The 23,245-nt window shown below is 34.7% G+C and overlaps 1 pseudogene; it reads left to right on the top strand.

Annotated features, from left to right (window-relative positions):
• The first annotated feature begins 15,933 nt into the window (after positions 1 to 15,933).
• On the top strand, positions 15,934 to 22,087 carry LOC105719974 (Krueppel-like factor 5; annotated as a pseudogene).
• Positions 22,088 to 23,245: the final 1,158 nt, after the last annotated feature.

The following is a 23,245-nucleotide window of genomic DNA, read 5'->3' on the forward strand; positions in this document are numbered from 1 at the left end:
TTTTTCTTTCTTTCTTTTTTTTTTTTTTTGAGACGGAGTCTCTGTCGCCCAGGCCCAGAGTACAGTGGCGCGATCTCGGCTCACTGCAATCTCTGCCTCCCAGGTTCAAGTGATTCCGTTGCCTCAGCATCCCTAGTAGCTGGTATTACAAGCGTGTGCCACCACACCCATTTAATTCTGTATTTTAAAAGAGACAGGTTTCACCATGTTGGCCAAGCTTGTCTCAAACTCCTGAGCTCAGGTGATCTGACCGCCTCCACCTCCCAAAGTGCTGAGACTACAGATGTGAGCTATCATACCCAGCCGTTGTTACTGTTTTTTTAGCAGTGATCAACTTTAAATGTATATAAAAATTTATGGATTTTAGAAATTTTATTTATTTTTCGATATTTGTTTTCCCATAACCATTGATTTAAATGTTTATTCGTATTACCCCTGATTTGAGATTCTAATTTCCTTATATATAAAATTGCTATAAGTACTTGAGTCTGTTTTTGGAATTTATATTCTGTTCCAATATTGTTTGTCCATGTATTTGATAGAACCATACAATACAGATTAGGCTGAGACACCCTTTCCTCTTGCTTTATTCTTTAAGAAAGTTTTAAAAAATAGGTTTGTGGGTTTTTTCTTATAAATTTAGAAATTGTATATTTTTATAAAAAATAGTAAACTTATTATATTGCATTTGAATATAATAATTAATAAATAGATAAATGGCACGTTTGTCATGTTTATCCTTTCTATTGGAAATTATGGGCAATTTTCCATTTGTTGAAATGCAATTTTTGTTATTCAAAAGTATTATAAAGTTGATTTTTGTTTATATCTAGAACTTTCTTTATTACATTTATTTCTAGACATTTTGCTTTTTATTATGATTAGACAAATAACATTTTCTTCCATTACACTTTCAAATTTTTATATAGGAGGATTAATGATGTATGTACAATAATTTCATATACCACTAACTGAATGAGTTTATTTATGGTAACAGTTTTTAATTAATTTCCTTGGAGAAAAAATATTTTGAGTATTCATAAATGTTTATATATGTTGATATTAAAATTGTCCCTATTTCTATGTATCACATTGTTTTATTAGCTTAAAGTCTATAGTCCATCTTAGACAATGTTATTTGTTCCTATTATTAGTGGAACTGCTACTAATAAATAATGTTTATTTACTAAATATGATGCTGGCTTAAGAACTATGTACACATACATAAATAGGCACATCACACATCTTTACAATTATATATGTGAGAAATGTACGCATATGTTTGTATTGTGCAGGTAAAAATATACATATTTATATGAAGTGTAATTAATTAATTCTAACTTTTAAGTCCAGGGGTACAAGTGCAGGTTTGTTATACAGGTAAACTCACAGGAAATTGTTGTACAGATTATTTCACCACCCAGGTATAAGGCCTAGTAACCATTAGTTATTTTTAGTGATCCTTTTCCTCCTCTTAACCTCCATCCTCCAGTAGGTCTCAATGTGTGTTGTTCTCTCTTTGTGTTCATGTGTTCTCATCGCTTAGCTCCCACTTATAATTAAAATATTTAGTATTTGGCTTTCTGTTTCTGTGTTAGTTTGCTAAAAATAATGGACCCCAGCTCCATCCATGTTCCTGCAAAGGACATGGTCCAGTTCTTTTTTATGGCTGCATAGTATTCTATGTTATATGTGTACCACATTTTCTTCATCCAGTCTATTATTGATTGGCATTTAGTTTGCTTCCATGTCTTTGCTATTGTGAATATGCTTCAATGACCATATGTGTGCAAGTGTAATTTATTTTGTGTATATATATTATATATATATATGTACAGACATACATATGTATATATACACAAGCACATACATACATGATACAAGGAAATACTAGTCTATTTAAGGGATTTATGTTTTAATTAAGAATTATTCTGTTTTGCCCAAAGATTGCAAAAAACCTGTGTTTTCAATCTTTATATCTATGAATATTATAAATTATGTTTAAATGTCGGTAATATTTAATGATTCTTAAAATACACAGTATCCATGTAAGTTGATGTTACACATGTATTTATATATGTATTTACATCTCTATTTATAGCTAGTACTGGTATTGATTCATGGTCTCTACCTCTCTAAAAACCTTTGTCAGGTTTTAGCATGATAGTAAAGGCCTCTAATTTTTCCTTAAAGCCCTCATTCTCTTAATTCCTTTGAGCAATACACTAGTATCTGCATCACTCCTTCATCTTGGGCCTACTAAACATTTTTTTTATTTCTGTGGTCTTGAGTGCTGTAATATAACTATGCTTTTTAAATAGACTTAAAAAAATGAATGTTTAATTAGTTGAGATACTATTAGAATTTTCAAAACATCTGTTGTAACTGTGTAATATAATTTTCAATTCTGTCTAGTTCTGTTTTAAAATGTGGACCTAAAAATTTTAAAGTAGGGCAAATGATTCTGTTGACAGTTATTCTTTAAATAGTTACAAACATTTTTCAAATGCTTAAGGTATAGGGGAAAAGGCTTGTAGCTTCTATGAGCAATCAAGAGCACAAAAAACATATTTTCTTGTCTTCCAAGAAGTCTTTCCAAGACTTCTTCCTGTTTTAAGACACAAAGAAAATTCCTAATTTAAGAATTCCCGTAAATCTATTTCAGTGCTTTCATTTAAAATACTGGTTGGTTAAGTTTGGTATAAGGTGATACTCATAATTTTGCTTCTCAGTGGTATTTATAAGTAAATATGATTGCCTACTTTTTGTTTATCTGTTTTAATATTTCATTATGTAAAAACTTTACATACCTAGAAAATTATAGAGAATAGTTTGGAAGGAAGGCAACCAGACTTGATTAGAGCAACACCACTTTGTTTCTGTATGCCATCTTACAACTGCCTGACCTCAGAATGCACTTGATGCTGCAGACAAAAATTGCTGACACTGCTAAAAAAGACTTTATGCTGAGAATTGAATTTTTCTAAATCCCTGATTCAAGGACTTTTTTCTAGAAGCAGATGAACGGTTATGATAACACTTTACCACCAATCAAGATAGTAGGTTTTGAATGAGCTACTGAGTACTAATTTATTTCCTTTAAATGTCTGACTCAAAAATAGCTGGTCAGGACACAATTTCAGATGCCTCTGGAATCTGTGTTTCCTCAGTTGCCATTCTAAGACCACTGATAAATCCCTTTACTTGGATGTCAGTCTCTGTCACTATTTGCTTCACAATAGTGTAATGTAGCACCATTTATACACTCCCCAGTTCAAAAATCATTAGTCATGGCTAATCATTGGTATCTTTGCTCACGATCCTTCATTTTTTATGTTAAAGGAAATTCTAGATATACGTTTTAAACTATGAATAATACAATATTTATCTCTAAACTTAAAGACTATTAAAAATAACCAGAATACCACTATCAACCTTAACATAGTAATAATTAATATTTCTTAATACATTTCAAGTAATTAGTGTTCAATATTCAATTGCATGACTGCCATTAATATATTAAATATGTTCATTTATCTTTTCAAAATTCAAATTCCTATAATCACTCCATAGAAGAATATAAAGATATTGCTCATTCTTCCTATGGCTGCAGAACGTATTGTTGTCTATAGGTGTATTCAGCCAACTCCCTTCAAGATAAACATTTAAGATGGTTCCATCCTCTTCTATGAAAAATATGCCTGTAATGAAGAGCTTTGTGCATGTGCCTCTCTATATATTTACACTTTATATTTAGATAATTCCTTGAGCTGAGAAGGTTGCAACAAATGGTAAATGATACGTAATATTACTACAATTTGAGGTTCTTTAATATTCAGCATTATAAAATTGTTACTCATTCCAGATTATAGAGGTAAAAAATTTGCAATTTATACCAGGGTTTTTATGGTTGCCTTCTTTTTTTTTACATTCAACTCTGATTCATTTGAAAATTGGCCTTGCATAGAAATGAGTTTAATTTGTAACTTTTGTCTGTATGTGAACATCAATACCTTATTGATTTGAAGTGTAAACTTTGTGGTGGTGGGAATACACAAAATTGGGAAATTTTCCAAATTTGGTATTCTGTTTTGCTGATTATGTTTATTCATCGCCAATGCCATACCTCTTTAATTATATAGGTTTTAAAATATGTTTTAATATCTGAAATCACTTACTCCCCTCCTCACTCTGCTTTCCCAGTATGTTTCTCTTCACTGTTTTGTGTTTGTTTGTCCAAATAAGTTTTATAACAAGCTTCTTTAGATCCCAAAAAACAACTGTTAGCATTTTACACAGCTAACACTCAATTGCAGATTACTTAAGGGAGAACTACTACTTCTTAAGACTTTATATTCAAGAAAATAAGCTGATTTTTCTATTTGTTTATGTCTCTTTTGTGTCAGATAGCTATTTGGATAATTTTATGATTTGCCTTGTTAAAATTTTGGATGTTTTATTAGTGTTTTTCTCACACTGTTAGTAGAGACATACCCAAGACTGAGTAACTTATAAAGGAAAGAGTTTAATCGACTCACAGTTCCACATGGCTAAGGAGACCTCACAAACATGGCTGAAGGAGAATGAGGAGCAAAATGATGTCTTGCATGGCAGTAGGGAAGACAGCTTGTGGAGAGGCATTCCCCTTTATAAAAATATCAGATCATGAGACTTATTCACTATCACAACAGCAGTATGAAAAAGATATGGCCCCATGATTCAATTACCTCCCACCCAAGTCCCTCCCACAACACTTGGGAATTATAGGAACTACAATTTAAGATGAGATTTGAGTGAGAACACAGCCAAACCGTATCAGACATCCCATTCTATTCTGCTTTCTTTTTAAAATATGACTCCTTCTTAACCCTAATGTAAAGTTCTGCAGGCTGTAAGACTTTGAAAAATTTTTATGAAGATGAGGGTATAACATAATTACTGAAACTCACAAACATAAGCAAAAAGCAAAACTTGGGTTAATAAATATTATCTAAATCATCTCTTATTTTACTTTAGGGTATTCTGATATTCACAATGGTATATATATTTTGGACATTCAGTACAGTCAATAAAGATTCTGAAGATAACATATAGATGCATAGCTATGTTTACCATTTTCTGGGTGAGAGAGTGAACATTATTTTACCAAACATAATATTTTCTGGAATTTTTCTAGCCTCAACTGTGTTTATGCTCATTAGTCTGTGCTCATATAGTGAAGAAGTTATTAGATAAAATGAGTGTCTTTACAATAATGGTTCAGAATATATATTCTGCTCTAGTAAGCTTGGATATAAACATTTTTATTCCACACCAGATGGTATAGGCTCAGCCCCATGACAGTCATTATAGATGCATTTTTGCAACATTATGGGTAAGCAAACAAGTATTAAACAGCTTCAACAATACATTTGTAACAAAAAAGAAGCATTTCTGTGCTAATGTGTCAACTATTACACACAGAGCTCATTGCCATTAACAGTAAAATTTCGGATTGATAGGCCTCTGTAATGTGACAATGCAAGTGGGAATTACACTACCCATTAATCATGCGTAATGCTAGAATACAGCAATTTGATGTTAAGAGTTAGTTCTGAATAACACGCTTCCAAGTGCCTAACAGAGAAGACAGCTGTATTTTCCATCATTCCCATTAACCACATGTTTGATCTGAAAAACCAATAACAAACTATCAGCAAGGATATCCTGATGAACAACAATAGCATTACACAAAAATCTCACAGTATCAATCTCACATACATCAAGAATATATGAGAAATCATGTGGAAATAATTTACAGTTCAGTTTAAATTTTAAATAAACAATGGCTACATTTGCTTTTTTCATGACCAATACATTGAAAAAGCCATTAATTGAATAGCAATGCATCCATATATTTTGATAGGTTTGTTGAAGTTTAGAAAGATAAATATATGATTTCTCTCTTACAGAATTTCAGTCTAATAAGGTATATCTTTAAATGTTTACATTTTATGGGTTAATGTAATATTTATAAAAGAATATTTTATAATAACATATATCATGTTTCCTTCCGTTTCAATCTATTGGTTATCTACTATGTAATACTTTAAACAGTAGTTCTTATTAAACTAGAAAGTATTCTGAATTAGTGAACCGAAATTTACAAATGTTAGTAAGCAAACACAAGCATGCTGAAAGAAGAGAGAATTGAATGGAACAAAATATTCTGAGTTATGAATCCTATTACAAGTTTCAAATATTCATGCATCCACAGACAAAAAAACCTTCGATTAATTTTCTTTGAATAGTGTAGCTTTTATACGATAAAACATACAAACAATTCTATTACCTCCTATGACACCTTTGCAGGTTAAATATTTGAACTTGCTAGAAACTAGAACACTCCTTCAAAGAAAAATCTCTCACACACACACACACACACACACACACACACACACACACACAGTTTGTCAGTCTTCTCTCAAAATTATTTTAATTCTAAAGCCGGACAAAATGTGACATAGAATTTGCCAATCTAAAACAAATAAATGATCAAAACTCAAAATACTACAAATGTGTGTTTTCTTATTTTGATAAGAACTCACGTTATATGTTTGTGCATGCTAGTACTTGGAAAAATGGGATAGTGAGATTTTGACCAAGTCATCTTCTGAGTGCTATGATTTTTATAGTGAAATGGGAGGCTACATCAGTTACATAAGATGTAGTGGGAGGTAAAGCTAGAGGCTGAGAAGAATGTAGAAGGTATGAAATAAAAACCCAGGAGAGACGTGGAGTGAAGACTGATGAAATTTGGACAGTTGTAAGGAAATACTTGAAATGCCAGATTGCATTCAGTATAAACTTTGACTTTTGTAGCTCTAAATTATAGTGAACAATTAGCATGGCTATGAAGTACTTTTCAGCCAGGTTCTGGGGCAGAGATTTGGATGTTTATTAGGAAGAAATTTGTATGTAATCAAAATTCTGCTGTTCTTAGGTGAGTACTACAAAATAAACAGAGAAATGGAGTTGAGCTACATGAAAGCAACTGATAAAAATGACTGACTATGGAATTTCACCTTTAGCCTCTAGTACATGAGGCTAGAGAAAGGAATAGGGCAAAGGTGATATAATTAATGAATCTTAAATATTCATTAGTCAAAAGATTTTGGTGTGAGGAAGCTGGAGAGAATACATTCAAAGTACAAAGACCAATGGGCAGCAAGCAGAATGTATGCTTTGTAATTATAGACAATGTGCTGCCATTGATAAAGACAAAGAGTTTGGTTATGACCAAGGGAATAATTAGTCACAATAGGATGGAGGACAACATTATAGGGGAAGACAAATTCCAACAGCTGAGAATCCAGACTATTGGAAGGAACTTCTACATCTATATAAAATTGACCATGATTCAAGATCAAATTAGGTTTGGAGATATTGAAGTTAGTTAAAAAAAATCATTAAAAAGTGAGAAGCTATTGGCTACCATAAGAGGACATAAGATTCAGGCCTGATGGTTTTAGGTAAGTTGGAGGCAAAATATTCTGGAGGTAACTCTCAGAAAAAGAGCATTTTTCAATCCAGTGTTACTAGAGCTGTGGCAGGAAACTCACATACTGTCCTACATAAGTCTTCATTAAATTAAACTTATAAAAACAGTCAGTACCAGTTGTGGGTTGAGTTGGGTTCCTCTAAATAATATGTGAAACCTAACCCCAAGTAGCTGTGAAAGTGAATTTATTTGGAAATAGGGTCTTTGCAGATATAATCATATTAAGACAAGGTAATTAGGATGGGCCCTGATCAAAAATATAATCAAAGATACTTTATAATTGAAGAAACACAGACGCGTAGACATACACAGAGAAGGTCATGAGATGACAGGGGCAGAGAATGGAATGATGGAGAGAATTCAAGGAATGACACAGTTACTGCCAACTACCAGAATCTGGAAGAGACAAGCAATAAGTCTTCTGTAGAGCTTACAGAGGGAAGCACCTGCTGACACCTTGATTTTGGGCTTCTCATCTCCAGTCTTCGAGAATAAATTTCTGCTGTTTTAATCCACCTGATTTATGGCAATGGATTAAAAAAGACTTAGAAAACAATGCCTAAGACATTTGCAGGGAAACTGATGTTCTCAGGGAAAAAAAATTATGTTTTTTGTCAGAGTAATTAGGGAAATATAAGGGACAGAGTTGTGGTTTTGGTGATTATTGGACTAAATTCTAAACGGCACAGTGAGAGCTTGCTATAAATATTTTCTCACAGTATAGATATTGGCTTAATGCTTAAAAATAGATTCCCATCTTTATAAATATACATAATGTCTTATCTAAAAATACAAAAGACAAAGTTTATAAATTAAATTTAATTATTGTTTATCATAGTATTGTGAATAGAATTGATCTGTTATTTCCAACACAATTAAAAGCTGGAAGGATATAATCATTTTTATTTCAATAGGTGTATAATAACCTCAATATATTGATTCTTTGTTAATAATTAACCAATTTCAAAGAAATATTCTTCACATGTAAAACAAATAAAAACATTATAATAAAAATGAAAAGAAGAACATACATATGTTCTATTAAACATATAATAGAAATAAAAGACTAATACCCTAATTTCTTTGTCATGGATAATTTTTCACTTTTTAAACTAAATTTGTTGATAAAAATAGACATCACTTAATTTCATCATAAATCCCAAAGAGAAATGGTAATAAAAATATGTCCATCTTCCTATGTTCATTATAAGCTATATTTATCTATGGGAGATAAGGCTGTTGTTTCAATTCAATTAAACTTAAACATAAATTAAGTATTAGTTTTCCAGAAAATATTTAAAAAGTCAAAGCAAGTTTTAAAATGGTAAGATCCATGTCTTTGGCACATGCTGAAAAATGTTTGCTGTTATAATGAAGGAAAGGTTCTGGTTACACAGTAGCTGGTAGTCAGTTGTTTACAAGTCTACTCAAAGTTTTACTCAAAGTAAAATACGTCACACAGTAGTCATTCCACTATATACTGTTTGCTATGCTTTGGAGCAATCTTGGTAAAGCAATCTTGGTAAATGCCAACATTGACATTTAATTAAAGGGTGGTAGATATTAGCACTGTAAAAATATTCTCCTCTAGGCTTCAAGTATATTAATTTATCTAATTTATCTTTTTTGCTCAATTTAAACTACAGATAGATAGATATAGTTATATAGAGATATATACAGATACATGGATATTCAAGAGATGGATGTGAAAGCTATTAAACAAATGATACAAATAAAATATACTGATCTTTGAGCACTTGACCCTATCTCTCTTCCTTTCTGTAGCAGTTCCTCTTGGTACTTTGTCCATAACCCAAAGATACTGTTTTGCTTGTATACACTAAAGAGTTTCTACTTTCAGAACCTGTGATTCCCCGTGAAGACTTCATCTGCAGGGACAAGTTCAGCCTAAGTACAGGCCAGGTCAGAAGTGCTACTTAGTTAATGATCCCAGTAGTGCCCTCACTCAATGATAGAAAGGAATTGGTGAGTAAATTACTGCAGCTCTTGTTCTTTGAGAGATAAAACCCTGAGTATATTCCATGTGGTCTTTCAGAGGTCTCAGTATTACTAAAGGGTAGTCCTTTTTTATTGCCTCTTGCTTTGACTCATCCCTTTGTCAGGGATGCTCCTCTAGATATTCACTTGTTTAATTCTCTTCAATATTTGCTTAAAATTTTATTAATAAAATCTACCATTTCCATTCTATTTAAAGTGAATGACAGCCTACACTGTCAAAGGTATAGGCTCAAAATAAGTTATTAGTTCCAATCATATTTGGAGTATCAAGCATAGGTCCTGGGTCTTAGTGACCCCATTATTAGATAATATTGAATTGCATTCTGATTGTTAATCCTATCCACTCATTTCAGCATTCATGATACAATTAATCCTCCTCAAGTTTTCCAAAACATTAAACATTTTAACGTATTATTTATGCATGATATTTACTTTTTATTAACTCCTCACGTCACAAAATGCATGCAAACCAGCAATGTATGCAAAACATATATGCAGCATTTTCTCTTTAATCTCCTGATATACTTACATTCCTAGCACAGTGTCTTTCGTGGAATAAGCACACAGCCAATATTTGAGTGAGGCAATTAAGAAAGAATAGCTATTAACATTTTCATTTCTATGCATCAAGAGCACAGGAATTTCAGTCTATTTCTGAAGTGAAAGAAATATTTTAATTTACTTTTCCATAGTTCTTTTATTGTTAACACCATTACATTTGAAGACTTAAGAACCTATGTGATGAACACACTTAAAGGTATCAAAAAAGTATATCTAAATACCCACAGTGGCTGGGCAAAATTATTAAAAATGTATCAAACCAAAGGCTTAATTATCTAGATTGATGTTCTGAAACAAATCTCTTAGTTTGTGGCTCTCATTCATTTAATCTAAATGTTCATTCTTCTTATCTCTGTCCACCTCCTTTATATTATTAAATCAGTTGGACAGAAAGGTATAGGCTCAAAATAAGTAATTAGGTCCAATAATATTTGGAGTATCAAGCCTAGACCCTGGGTCTTAGTGACTCCATTATTAGATAATTATTGAATTGCATTCTGATTAATTTTCAAAATGAATGATTGTTAATTTTTAAAATGAATGATGTTCATTACCACTCAAATTGTTTACTCTCCATAGTAAAAGATCACAATACACACTTGCCCAGAAGAAAAGAAATACAAATAAAGCCAGTTGACTATGAGTATAAAAACATAAGATGTGGAGACTCTTTTCTAATGCAGCATTTATACCCTCTGGACCTAAATGTTATCTTAGGAAAACCTTCCGGTTTTTGAAGAAAAAGTGGGTAAGCATATTTTTAGAATGTGAAACAATATTTTGTTTGTTCCTTTGTTTAAAAATATTGTTCGAGCTACAACCATCCAAGCCAAACCAAACTCATATGTGAAATAGATTTGGCCTGCAGGCTACTAATATGTGAGTGCATTACTCCATCATCCCCAGAAAAATGACAATCTATTAATCACTGCATTTTTTTAGGTTAGCAAACATTTAATAAGATTAAACAGTGTCTGCAGTATTCCTTAATCTTTAAAACCTAGTCCACAACTTTGTTTTTACATCCATAGTCCTAACATTTAATAGAGAGTTGTCAAGGAGAGTGATTTTCTGATAGTTTATGATTAACTCATAGTCGCATTTCCTCTGTATTTTATTATGTTTTGATTTAAACAGTGTACCTGTGTACCTACCTGAGTTTGTAATCTAGATATTTATGTATGAATGAGTACCTCCTTCATTTTCATTCTAAAGTGTCACATCAGTACAAAACAATAGTAACATCAAAGGCACAGGCAGCAAAAGAAAAAATAGGCAAAATGGACTTTGTGAAAATTAAAAATATTTGTCCATCAAAAGGCATTATCAACAGAGTAAAAAGACAATTCACAGAAGGGGAAGACTATTTGCAAATCATATATCTAACAAGGGACTGATAAACAGAATATGTTGAGAACTATTAAAATTCAACAACAACAACAACAAGAAAAAACAGATTCAAAAGTAGGCAAAGGATTTGAGTACATGTTTCTCCAAAGAAGATGTAAAAATGGCCAAGAAGTACACAAAAAGATGTTCAATATCACTAATCATTAGATAAATGAAAATCAAAGCTACAATGAAATACCCTTTAGGAAGACAACTATTTAAAAAAAAGAAAAGAAAACAGAAAATAACAGAGGAAGATATGGAGAAGTTGGATTCCTTGTGCACTGTAGGTAGGAACACAGAATAGAACAGATACTATGGAAAACAGTATGGCAGTTCCACTTACAGTTTTGTTCCCCCTGCCCCAATTAAAAGCCAAATCTTAAAGAGATACTTGTGCACCCATGTTTTTAGCAACATTATTTACAATAGCTAAAATGTGGAAGCAACCCAAGTGCCCAACAACAGATACATGGATAAGCAAAATATGGTACATATATAATATAAAATATTATTCAGGCTAAAAGGGAAAATAATTTTTTTTAATTTATTATACTTTAAGTTCTGGGGCACATGTGCAGATCGTGCAGGTTTGTCACATAGGTATACACATGCCATGGTGGTTTACTGCATCCATCACCCCATCATCTACATTAGGTATTTCTCCTAATGCTATCCTGCCCAATCCCCCCACCCTGCTATTCCTCCCCTAGCCCACCACCCCCTAGGAAAAGAATTTTGACACATACTGCAACATGAATGAGTATTGAAGACAATATGCTAAGTGAAATAAGTCAGTCACAAAAATACAATGACTGTATGATTCCATTTGTATTATGTACTCAAAGTAGTCAAATCTATAGAAACAGAAAGTAGAAGAGTGGTTGCTAGGTGCTGGGGGGGCAGGGTGAATATGGATTTATTGTTTAATGGATGCAGACTTTCACTTTTACAAGATGACAACAGTTACAGAAGTGAGTGGCAATGTTTGCACATTATGAATGTAGAGAAGATCATTTTAAGTGGATAAGGTTGCAAATTTTATGTTATATATATTTAATCACAAAATACAATTAAATAAATAAATAAAACAAACCCCACAAAAGTCATTTACTGCAAACTGGTGGCTTTACACTGTGGCTTAAAGGTAACCCAGGAAAAATATGAGGCATCATACCATCCTAGGCTTCCTTCTTAAATAACTGCTGATAGAATAACACTAAAATCAACACTGATAATGAAGCAGTTTAACAACAAAAAAAATTTGTATTGATCACACTACATATCCAATGAAGTTTGGTGCAACAAAGAAGTTTTTTACAATGGCACTCAGAGACTCAGTTGAATCAGTTTCCCCTTCTAGAATGTTGCTGATCATCACAGTAGGAGAAGATATAGGATTTGCTCACAATACATTGTTCAAAATGAGTTACTTGGCCATGCCTAACATCAAGAAACCAGAATATGTTGGACTGGAGATTAGCTGGTGAGACCCACTGTCTGTGCCTCACTGGAACTAAGGTATTTTTTGTTGTAAATTTCTTCCTTTCAGAATATTTTGTTGTCAATAAAGTATATGAACCTGAAAACAGTCAATATGTTCTCAAAATTAAATTTATTGTAAATATTGTATCATTCTTAAATGTCAACTTATAAATGTAAGTTTTCATATTCCAAATCATATTGTATTGATAGAAAGTACATTTTTGTGCCATTAATTCTTCCATTAATATTATCTGACTAGTGACTTCAGTGTGTATGCATGCAGCTTCACAGAATACAATTCCTCAAGAAACTTAAAGACAGCCAGCATAATAACTTAGACCTTGCCTGTGAAATGTGTGTTCATATATATATATATATATATATATATATATATATATATGGCTGTATTTATATTTAATTATGTGCACGTGTAGAATGTGTAACATTCTATTTGGCCATTAAAATTCTATGCAGTGCATTGCTTAATAAAATTATTTAGAAATATTTCAGATTTTAATTAAATATGTGACTTTTTATTTATGTGACAGGTAAAATTGTGTGCAACATGCTGTTTGAAATATATACATACATACCAAAATGGCTAAATCTAGTTAATTCACATATGCATTACCACACCAAGTTATTTTACGGTGAGAACATTCAAAAATTACCTTCTTTGTATTTTTTCAGAAGGGAAAATATTGTTATGAACTATAGTCACTATGTTGTGAAATGAATCTCGTGAATTTATTTCTCCTAGCTAACTGAAATTTTGTATTCTTTGATCGACATCTCCCCAACACACTCACTGCTCTATTGTCCCACTCCCTGGTTACCATATTTTACTCATCTAAAATTGTAGTTTAATGTATGTTAGAAAATTATGTGTTAAATAATTTTATGAATCATATCTAATTATACTATGTGTCCTAAAAGGTCAAAAAAAAAGTGTATTATTAAATTTTAAGATCAACACAGTTTTAAAATATGCAATAAAATGAGTGGCGAAATGTGATTTAAAGCAATATTTGATCATCTTTAGGTTTTTAATACATGCAAAACAATAGATGTTTAAAAAGAGATATGATCTACCATGACTTTAAGGGTAATGGATGATGATGATAATAATAATAATGAGGAGGAGGAAAAGGAAAAGAAAGAAGAGCGAAAAATAAAAGGGAGGAAAGGAAGAGGAAGACAAGGAACATTTTTGGGAGGTAGGTTAAAATTCCTTTGATAATTTTTGATTTACCAACCCCCACTATATGACTTGGGAAAAAGGAAGCATTAGCTTTTCTGAAATACCATGGAGTTCTGAATAAATAAAAAATTACATAGTAAACAAATAAATTAAATGAACATTTGGAAATAGCACAGTTAATATATTAGTACCATCTTAAAAGTTAATGTAATCCATGACATTCACAATTTGATCTATTGTATATCTTTCCCATTAAGTTAATTTTAATGTTAGTTATGCATAGTTAATTTCATTCATAAGTGGTTATGATATCATGCAGAAGTTGTATAAACAGTGCTTTCTTGCATATAGGTTTTGAAGGGTAAAAAATTTTCTCCTATCTATGTCCAGACATAAATCTTACCAGACCACTTTATTCGGTCATACCATCCACCAAATGAAAGGCCGTCATGTATCATTATGACTTATATCCCTCATTACTAATATTCTTTAGATTAAAAAAATATATGTTACCCAAATAATTTCTGGAGAATGCCTATTAAATATGATACCTCAGATTGGTACATTCTGCCACATAAATAAAACTGCCACCTGCTTTGAGAAATCTATCTTTTCATACTTAAAGAAAAGAAAAGAAAAAAAAAACAATTTAAGCTAGACAAGCCCTCTCTGGGCATGCAGAAGCATTGTTACTTGGTGTCCAATTATATTATTATTATTATTATTATTATTATTATTATTATTATTTTAAATGAGAAGGAGTCTCTCGCTGTTGCCAAGCTGAATTGCAGTGGCATGATCTTGGCTCACTGCAATCTTCGCCTCCCGGGTTCAAGCAAGTTCCCTGCCTCAGCGTCCCGAGTAGCTGGGACTACAGGTGCTCACCACCATGCCAGGCTAATTTTTGGTATTTTAGTAGAGACGGGGTTTTACCATGTTGGCCAGGATCCTGACCTCGCAATCTGCCCGCCTCGGCCTCCCAAAGTGTTGGGATTACAGGCGTGAGCCACCGCACCCGGCCTATCCTGCACATTTTTCACATCATGCAATATTACATATCAAGTGTATGGCAGGCGCTGTGCTGAGCACTAGCCATGTACAAATGAACATGCATCCCCATACCCTCTTCCCAGTAAAGTTAACTTTGAAGAAATATAATAAAATAATATATTTAATACAATAATAATATTTAATATAATGCGTCCCAAGGAAAAGGGACTCCAAAGTCAGTGAAAGATTTGGGAACAAACTTTATAAGGAATATAACATTCGATTAAAATTTACAAATGATGACGGGGCAGATTTACAGGCAGTTGGAATAACATAAAGTGAAGCATGTGACGAAAAACAGCCTAGCAAGTTCATAAGGAAAACAGCCAATTATAGTATTTTTAAAAAATAATTGAATGGGAGGAGTCGCGGGGCAGGTACGCGCGCTCACAGCTCGCGCGCGGAGGTCGGAGGTGGCGGGAAAGGGCTCCCGAGAGCGAGAGAGCGCGGTGGGGCGAAGCGGGAGAAAGTGGCCGCCCTGAGGAGGTTGGCGTTTACTTGTGTCAGCGGAAGAGTTTTGCTTTTGGTGCGCGCCTTTGAATACTGTTCCTGCCTCTGACTGAGGCGTCCGCTCGAAAGCCCCCCCTCCTCCGCCCGCAGCCCACTGCAGAGCTCGCTGACCGGAGCCAGCGTGGGCGAGGTGGGAAGTGCGCCCGACCCGCGCCCGGAGCCGTGCCCCCGAGTGCCCATGGCTAGGCGGGTGCTGAGCAGGAGCTCCCACCTGGGACCCGTGCCCCAGCTGCGGACGCCGCAGGGAGAGCCCGTGTTCGCGCAGCTCAAGCCGGCGATGAGCGCCGCGAACCCGGCCCGCGACGCGGCGCTCTTCCCCGGGCGCGGAGCTGAAGCAGCCGCACCACCGCCGGCAGGTGCAGCCTGCGCGCCCACGCAGGACCCGCAGCCTGCCCAGCCATCCGCGGCTGCCTCCCGAGGAGCTGGTCCAGACAAGACGTGAAATAGAGAAGTATCTGACACCTCAGCTTCCTTCAGTTCCTATCATTCCAGAGCATAAAAACTATAGAGGAGACAGTGCCTCTGTCGTAGACCAGTTCTTCACTGACATTGAAGGGTTTACCTTACAGTATTCACATGAACGTCTTCCTCCCCCACATCACTCACCTGAGAACTGGCCTCGACAAATCCCAGAGACCCTGCGTCACGCACATCAAGACAGAACCTGTTGCCATTTTCAGTCACCAGAGTGAAATGGCTGCCCCTCCTCCGCCCCGACCCAGGCCCTCTCTGAGTTCGCCAGTATATTCAGCTCACAGCAAAGCATAGCTCCAGAGGTGAACAATATTTTCATCAAACAAGAACTTCCTACACCAGATCTTCATCCTTCTGTCCCTCCCCAGCAAGGCTACCTGTACCAGCTACTGAACACACCGGATCTAGATATGCCCAGTTCTACAAACTAGACAGCAGCAATGGACACTCTTAATGTTTCTATGTCAGCTGCCATGGCAGGCCTTAACACACACACCTCTGCTGTTCCGCAGACTGCAGTGAAACAATTCCAGGTCATGTAATTCCCTTGCACATATACAACGCCAAGTCAGTTTCTTCCACAACAGGCCACTTTCTTTCCCCCTTCACCATCAAGCTCGGAGCCTGGAAGTCCACATAGACAAGCAGAGATGCTCCAGAATTTAACACCACCTCCACCCTATGCTGCTCCAATGGCTTCTAAACTGGCAATGCACAATCCAAATTTACCCACCACCCTGCCAGTTAACTCACAAAACATTCAACCTGTCAGATACAATAGAAGGAGTAACTCAGATTTGGAGAAACGACGCATCCACTACTGCGACTACCCTGGTGGCAAAAAAAAAAATTTATACAAAGTCTTCTTATTTAAAAGCTCACCTGAACACACACTGGTGAGAAGCCGTGCAAGTGCACCCGGGAAGGCTGCGACTGGAGGTTCGCCCTATTCGATGAACTGACCCACCACCACCGGAAGTATACGGGCGCCAAGCCTTTCCGGTGCGGCGTGTGCAACTGCAGCTTCTCACACTACGACCACTGCTCATGCTGCCCGTTCCTGGTCCACTGGGTTCCCTTTCAAACGAGAAACCTAACTCTTCCTATTAAAAACAGAAAATCACAACAATAAAAACAGAAAAAAACAAAGACTGGAAATGTATATTTTATATGTTTGAGAAAACAGGGAATACATTACATCAATACCAAAGTGTTTAGTCATTTTCAGAATCTGGAATGCTTGCTGTAATGTATATGGCTTTACTCAAGCAGATCTCACCTCATGACAGGCAGCCACATCTCAACATGGGTAAGGGGTAGCGGTGGAGGGGAGTGTGTGCAGCGTTTTTACCTAGGCACCATCATTTAATGTGACAGTATTCAGTAAACAAATCAGTTAGCAGGCACAGGAAGAAGGATGGATTGTATGTCACGATTTTACTTGGCATTGAGTAGTGTTTTTTCAATAGCAGATAACTCCTTAGAGATATACAGTGTATCTGGCAATTCACAAATAGCCATTTAATAAATGTGTGGGGTTTTAAAATATACATATATATAATATATATGTATATGAGTTGCCTATATTTGCTATTCAAAATTTTGTAAATATGCAAATCAGCTTTATAGGTTTATTACAAGTTTTTAAGGATTTTTTTGGGAAAAAGTCATAATTCTTTCGAAAATAACCATGCATACACTTACAGTTACAATTTGTGGTAAGATACCTCTCAATATTCATTACCAAATTCATTTCTTTAGAGGGAAAGAATAATCATTCAAATGAACTTTAAAAAAGCAAATTTCATGCACTGATTAAAATAGGATTATTTTAAATGCAAAGGCATTTTATGTGAATTATAAACTTAAGGGCTTGAAGATATTTACAAAATACAAAAGTTCAACCTCATACAATAAGCTAAACGCAATGTCATTTTTAAAAAGAAGGACTTATGATGTAGTTTTCACATATGACAATGTCGCATTTATGATGCGGTCTCATGTACCGAAACACTGAATTTATGATGCAGTTTTCATATATCAAGATGTTCCCTAGTGCAGTACTGTTGGTTAAATGACAATTTATGTGGATTTTACATGTAATATACAGTGATACACAGTAATTTTATCTAAGTTACAGTGAAGTTTAGTCTATTTTTAATATGACTCAGTGTCTGCTTTTAAATAGAAATGATATGTTGAAAACTTAAGGGAGAAAGTGCTACATATATGCAATATGAAATAGTAATGTGATGCTGATGCTGTTAACCAAAGGGCAGAATAAATAAGCAAAATGCCAAAAGGAGTCATAACTGAAATGAAAATTTATTTTTTTAGAAAAATATTGTTTATTTATTTTGTGGTAATAGGCTAAATTTTTTAGAAGATAATTTTTATAACTTGATAAATTATATTTTTTATTGTTAGAAAAGTTGCTCTCAAGATGTGTAAATAGACAAATGATGTAAATAAGTTTGCAAGAGCTTCAAAATTTTTGTATGTGGAAACACACCTACATGAAAAGCATACATTGGTTGCTGTTTTGCTTCTTTTTCCCTCTTATTTTTGTATTGTGGTCATTTCCTATGTAAATAATGGAGCAAACAGCTGTATAGTTGCAGAGTTTTTTGAGAGAATGAGATGTTTATATATTAATGACAATATTTTTTGAAAATAAAAAGTGCCTAAAAAATTTAATGGGAGAAAACATAATTGCAGAAGATTAAGGGCCATATCCTGAAAGTCTCTGTGTGCAAAAGTCCAGTTACCGAAAATTCTTGATACATAAAGAAGAAAAATTTGACATTTCTCTCAATATTTTCTTTTAGTTACTGGGTTCTAGAGATTAACATTTTCTGAAGTAGATTGAAATGCTAAGTAGATTAAAAATGTTTAGTTTAATATGTGTAAAAGTGAAATGTTATGGCATATTCGGTTGAAGATGTACAGTAAATTATCATGTACATGGATAGCCAATTAGTAAATTTTGTCCTGAAGACTAAAATCAGGGTCTCAGTTTATGCATGGTGGTTGAATAAATCATCATAGGTATAAAACATGATTAGGTGGAATATATGTGATAGTGTCTCTCCACCTATATTTTTAAAATATGTATTGAGATGTAATTGACAAATAATATACTCTTTTAATGTATAAAATTGAATATGTTTTACATATATTTAATATTGTCATCTGTACATCAGTGGAACCATCAGCACAATATAAACAATGAACGCATCCATCACACCCAAAAGTTTCTCTATGTCCTTTGTAAACTTTCTCACCAGCCCTTTAGGATCTCTCCTCTCCATCCCCAGGCAAGCATCCACTTGCTTCCTGTCACATATATTAGTGTATATTTTCTAGAATTTTATATGAATAGAGCCAAATAGAATGTACTCACTTTTTTCTCTAGCTTCTTCCATTCAGCATAAGTATTCATGATTCATTTATGTTGTAACTTGTATCCGTAATTCATTTTTATTCCAGAATAGCATTCCATTTAATTGTGTATTAGTTAGAATTCTCCAGAGAGATATAACCAACAGAATATATATAAAAGGCAATTTATTAAGGGGAATCGGCTTACATGATCACAGAGGTAAAGAAGTTCCACCACAAGCCACCTGCAAGCTAGAGGACCAAAGAAACAGGTAACATGGCTTAGTCTGTAAACCCCAGAACCAGAGAAACTGATGATGTAGCCATCAGTTTGAGACCAAAAGACCTATTGCCCCTGAGAAGCCACTGGTGCAAATATAGAGTGTAAAATCCAACACATCTGGAGTCTGAGTACAAGGGCAGGAAGAGAGAAAGCATCCTGCCCCAGAAGAGAGAGAGAGTCCTCTTCTTTGTCTTTCTTAGGCACACCCCAGACAGCTGGATAGTGTCTGCCTCCATTAAGGGAGGGTCTTCTTATGCTCAGTCCACTGGCACATGTCAGTCCCCTCTAGAAACACCCTCACAGATACACTGAGAAACAATGCTTCACCAGACATCCTGGCATCCTTCGACTCAGTCAAGTTGACACCTAAAATAAAATAAGCCTTCACATATGTATATACCGTATTTTGTTTATCTAAACAACTGATAATGGGCGTCTTAGTCTATTTTCGACGTTATAACAGAATACTACCGACTGGGTAACTTATATAGAATTTAAAGATTTAATTCTCGCTGTTCTGCAGGATGGGTAATCCAAGATCAAGTTGCTAGTATCTAGCAATGACTGCTCTATGCTTCTGAGATAATTTTGTAGAATTTCTTTCTTTGAATGCTGTGTCCTCCAGAGGGGAGAAACACTGTCCTCACATAGCAGAACATAAAAGAGCAAAAGGAGAACTGGCTCCATCAAGTACTTTTATAATGGCATTAATTCATTTATGATGATAGAGCCCTCATGAAGCAAACACTTCACCTGCCTCTCAACACCATTGCATTGGAAATTAAGTTTCACTATGAATCTTTGGAAGGGACAAAACCATAGCACTCTTCCCTGACCCCTCAAAATTTATGTCCTCCTCGCCAAACATGTTTATTCCATTTCAGTAGCCCTAAGTTTTAACTTGTTCCAGCACTGACTCAAAAATCCAAAATTTACCATCTCATTCAAGAGCCAAAATCAAAATATGTCCTTTTGAAATACAATGGTGACACAGTCATAAATAGACATTTCTATTCCAAAAGGTAGAAATAGGCAAGAAAAAAGGAGTAACATGCCCCAAGTAAGTCCAAAACCAACAAGGCAAAAAACATTAAACCTTAAGGCTGAAGAAGAATCTTCTTTGAGTCCATGTAGGCTAAGGGTTGGGCCACCAAGACCCCAGGTAGCCACCCCTGTGGCTTTGCTAGGAGTAATCCACACTTCGGCAGTCACATGCATGTAGCTTTCCCAGGCTATCACTGCACATTGATGGCTCTACAGTTCTGGGGCATTTTGGGCAGTCCTGCCCCCATGGCTCTACTAAAAATTGTCCTGGTGGGGGATCTCCATAGTGAAACTTCTTCTGGACCCTAACGCTCATTGAGGCATCAGCTAAAGTCTAGGTAGGGGAAGCCATGATTTCACGGCTCTGGCAGTCTATGTGAAAGCATAGTTAGTACCACGTAGACACCGCCAAGGCAAAATGCTTGCATCCTCAGGAGCAGTGGCCCAACACACACCTGAGCCTACTTGAATCATAGCTGGAGAAGCCGAATAGCACTATGTCAAAATATGGGGAACAGAGACCAATGACAGTCCTGTGTAGTGAGTCTCAAGGTCCTAAAGAAACCCTTGGCCCCTCTGCAAAAACCATTTCAACCCCAAGGCCCTGGCACTCAAGGGCCTATCATGGACATGGCATCCCTGAAAAATATGTGAAATATCTGTGAATCGTCTCTATGAATAGCACCTGGCTTCCTTCTATCCTAATCTTTTTATCAGACTACCCTTTAGTTGTATCCTTGGTTTTCTATCCTAAGCATGCTTCCTTATTCTTTACATGGACAGTCTGAGAACTTTCCAAATCTTTTTGTTCTGCTTCCATTTTAATTGTAAATTCTATGTTTAAATAGCTTCCCTCTTCTCATGTTCTACAATAGTCAAGAGAAACAACACAGATATCCTAAATGCTTTGATGCGTAAAGATCTTGTCCACTCCTATATCTTAGTTCATCATTCTTAAGTTCTGTCTTCCACAAAGTCTTAGGACATGAACACAATTCAGTCAAGTTATTTGCCCCTTTAAAACAAGGATGGCTTTTTCTCCAGTTTCTAATACCTTGTTTCTCATCTCCATCTAAAACCTCATGAAAATGGCCTTTACTGTCCATATTTCTATCCACGTTCCACTCACAACCACCCAAGTCATCTGTAAGGATGGGGCTTCTTTTATTTTCCTTTTCTACTCAAGCCTCACCAGAATCATACTTAATGCTCCGTTGATGGCAACCGAGAATTTATCAGGCATTTACTTCCAAATTAGTCCAGTCTCTACCCATTACCCACCTCCAAAGCCATATCCACATTAGTAGATAATTGTTTGAGCAACATTCCACTTTTTTGATACCGATTTCTCTTTCAGTTTGTTTTGCATTACTAAAGCAAAATACGGATAGACTGGGTAATTTAATAAAAATGAAGATTTATTTCTCACAGCTTTAGAGGCTGAGAAGTCCAAAGTCACAGTGCCAGCATCTGATGAGGTCTGCTTTCTGCTTCCGAGATGGAACCTTTAAGACTTCATACTCCAGTGGGGAGAGACACTGTGTCCTCAAATGGTAGAAGATAAAAGAAAAAGGGAGAAATTTTCTCCATCAAGGCCCTTTATGATATCATTAACACATTCATGATGGCAGAGTCCTAATAATCTACATCCCTTTTGGGGGGTCCTTTGTCCCAACACTGTTGCATTGGGGATTAAGATTCAATGTGGATTTCTGGAGGGGACAAAAGCATTCAAACCATGTTAATGGGCATTTCAGTTTTGGACTATTTTAAGTAAAACTTCTATGGATATTCATATACAAGTATTTGTACAGATATGTATTTTCATTTCTCTTATATAAATTTATAGGAGTAGAATGAATAGATCATACAGTAAATGTATCTTGTATTAAGACTAACTTCATTAGGATAAACTAAACTTTATAAAAATAAGAAAGTATGATATTGTTAACAAAATATATAAATAAATGAATACGTATAAGAGAGTACAGAAATAAATAATAGACACACATATACGTAGACAACTAATTCTTAACACAGGTACAAAGGCAATTTATGCAGAAAAGGTAGTATTAACCACAAATTATTCTTGACAAATTTCATAATCTACTTTTTAGAAAAAGTTTTTATGCCTTATACTATATTTTTTAAAATCCCAAATATATAGTAGATTTAAATGCAAAACCTGAAATTATTAAACTTTCAGTAGAAAACTGACTGGAGTAAAACTTTTCAACCTTGGGATTGCAAATAATTCTTAAGTACTAAGCCAAAAGTACAATCTATAAATAATCAGCTGATGAATCTG

This window comes from Aotus nancymaae, unplaced genomic scaffold (genome assembly GCF_030222135.1).
Source record: "Aotus nancymaae isolate 86718 unplaced genomic scaffold, 86718_ANA_hifiasm-v0.15.2.pri h1tg000048l, whole genome shotgun sequence".
In the NCBI taxonomy this organism is placed as follows: domain Eukaryota; kingdom Metazoa; phylum Chordata; class Mammalia; order Primates; family Aotidae; genus Aotus; species Aotus nancymaae.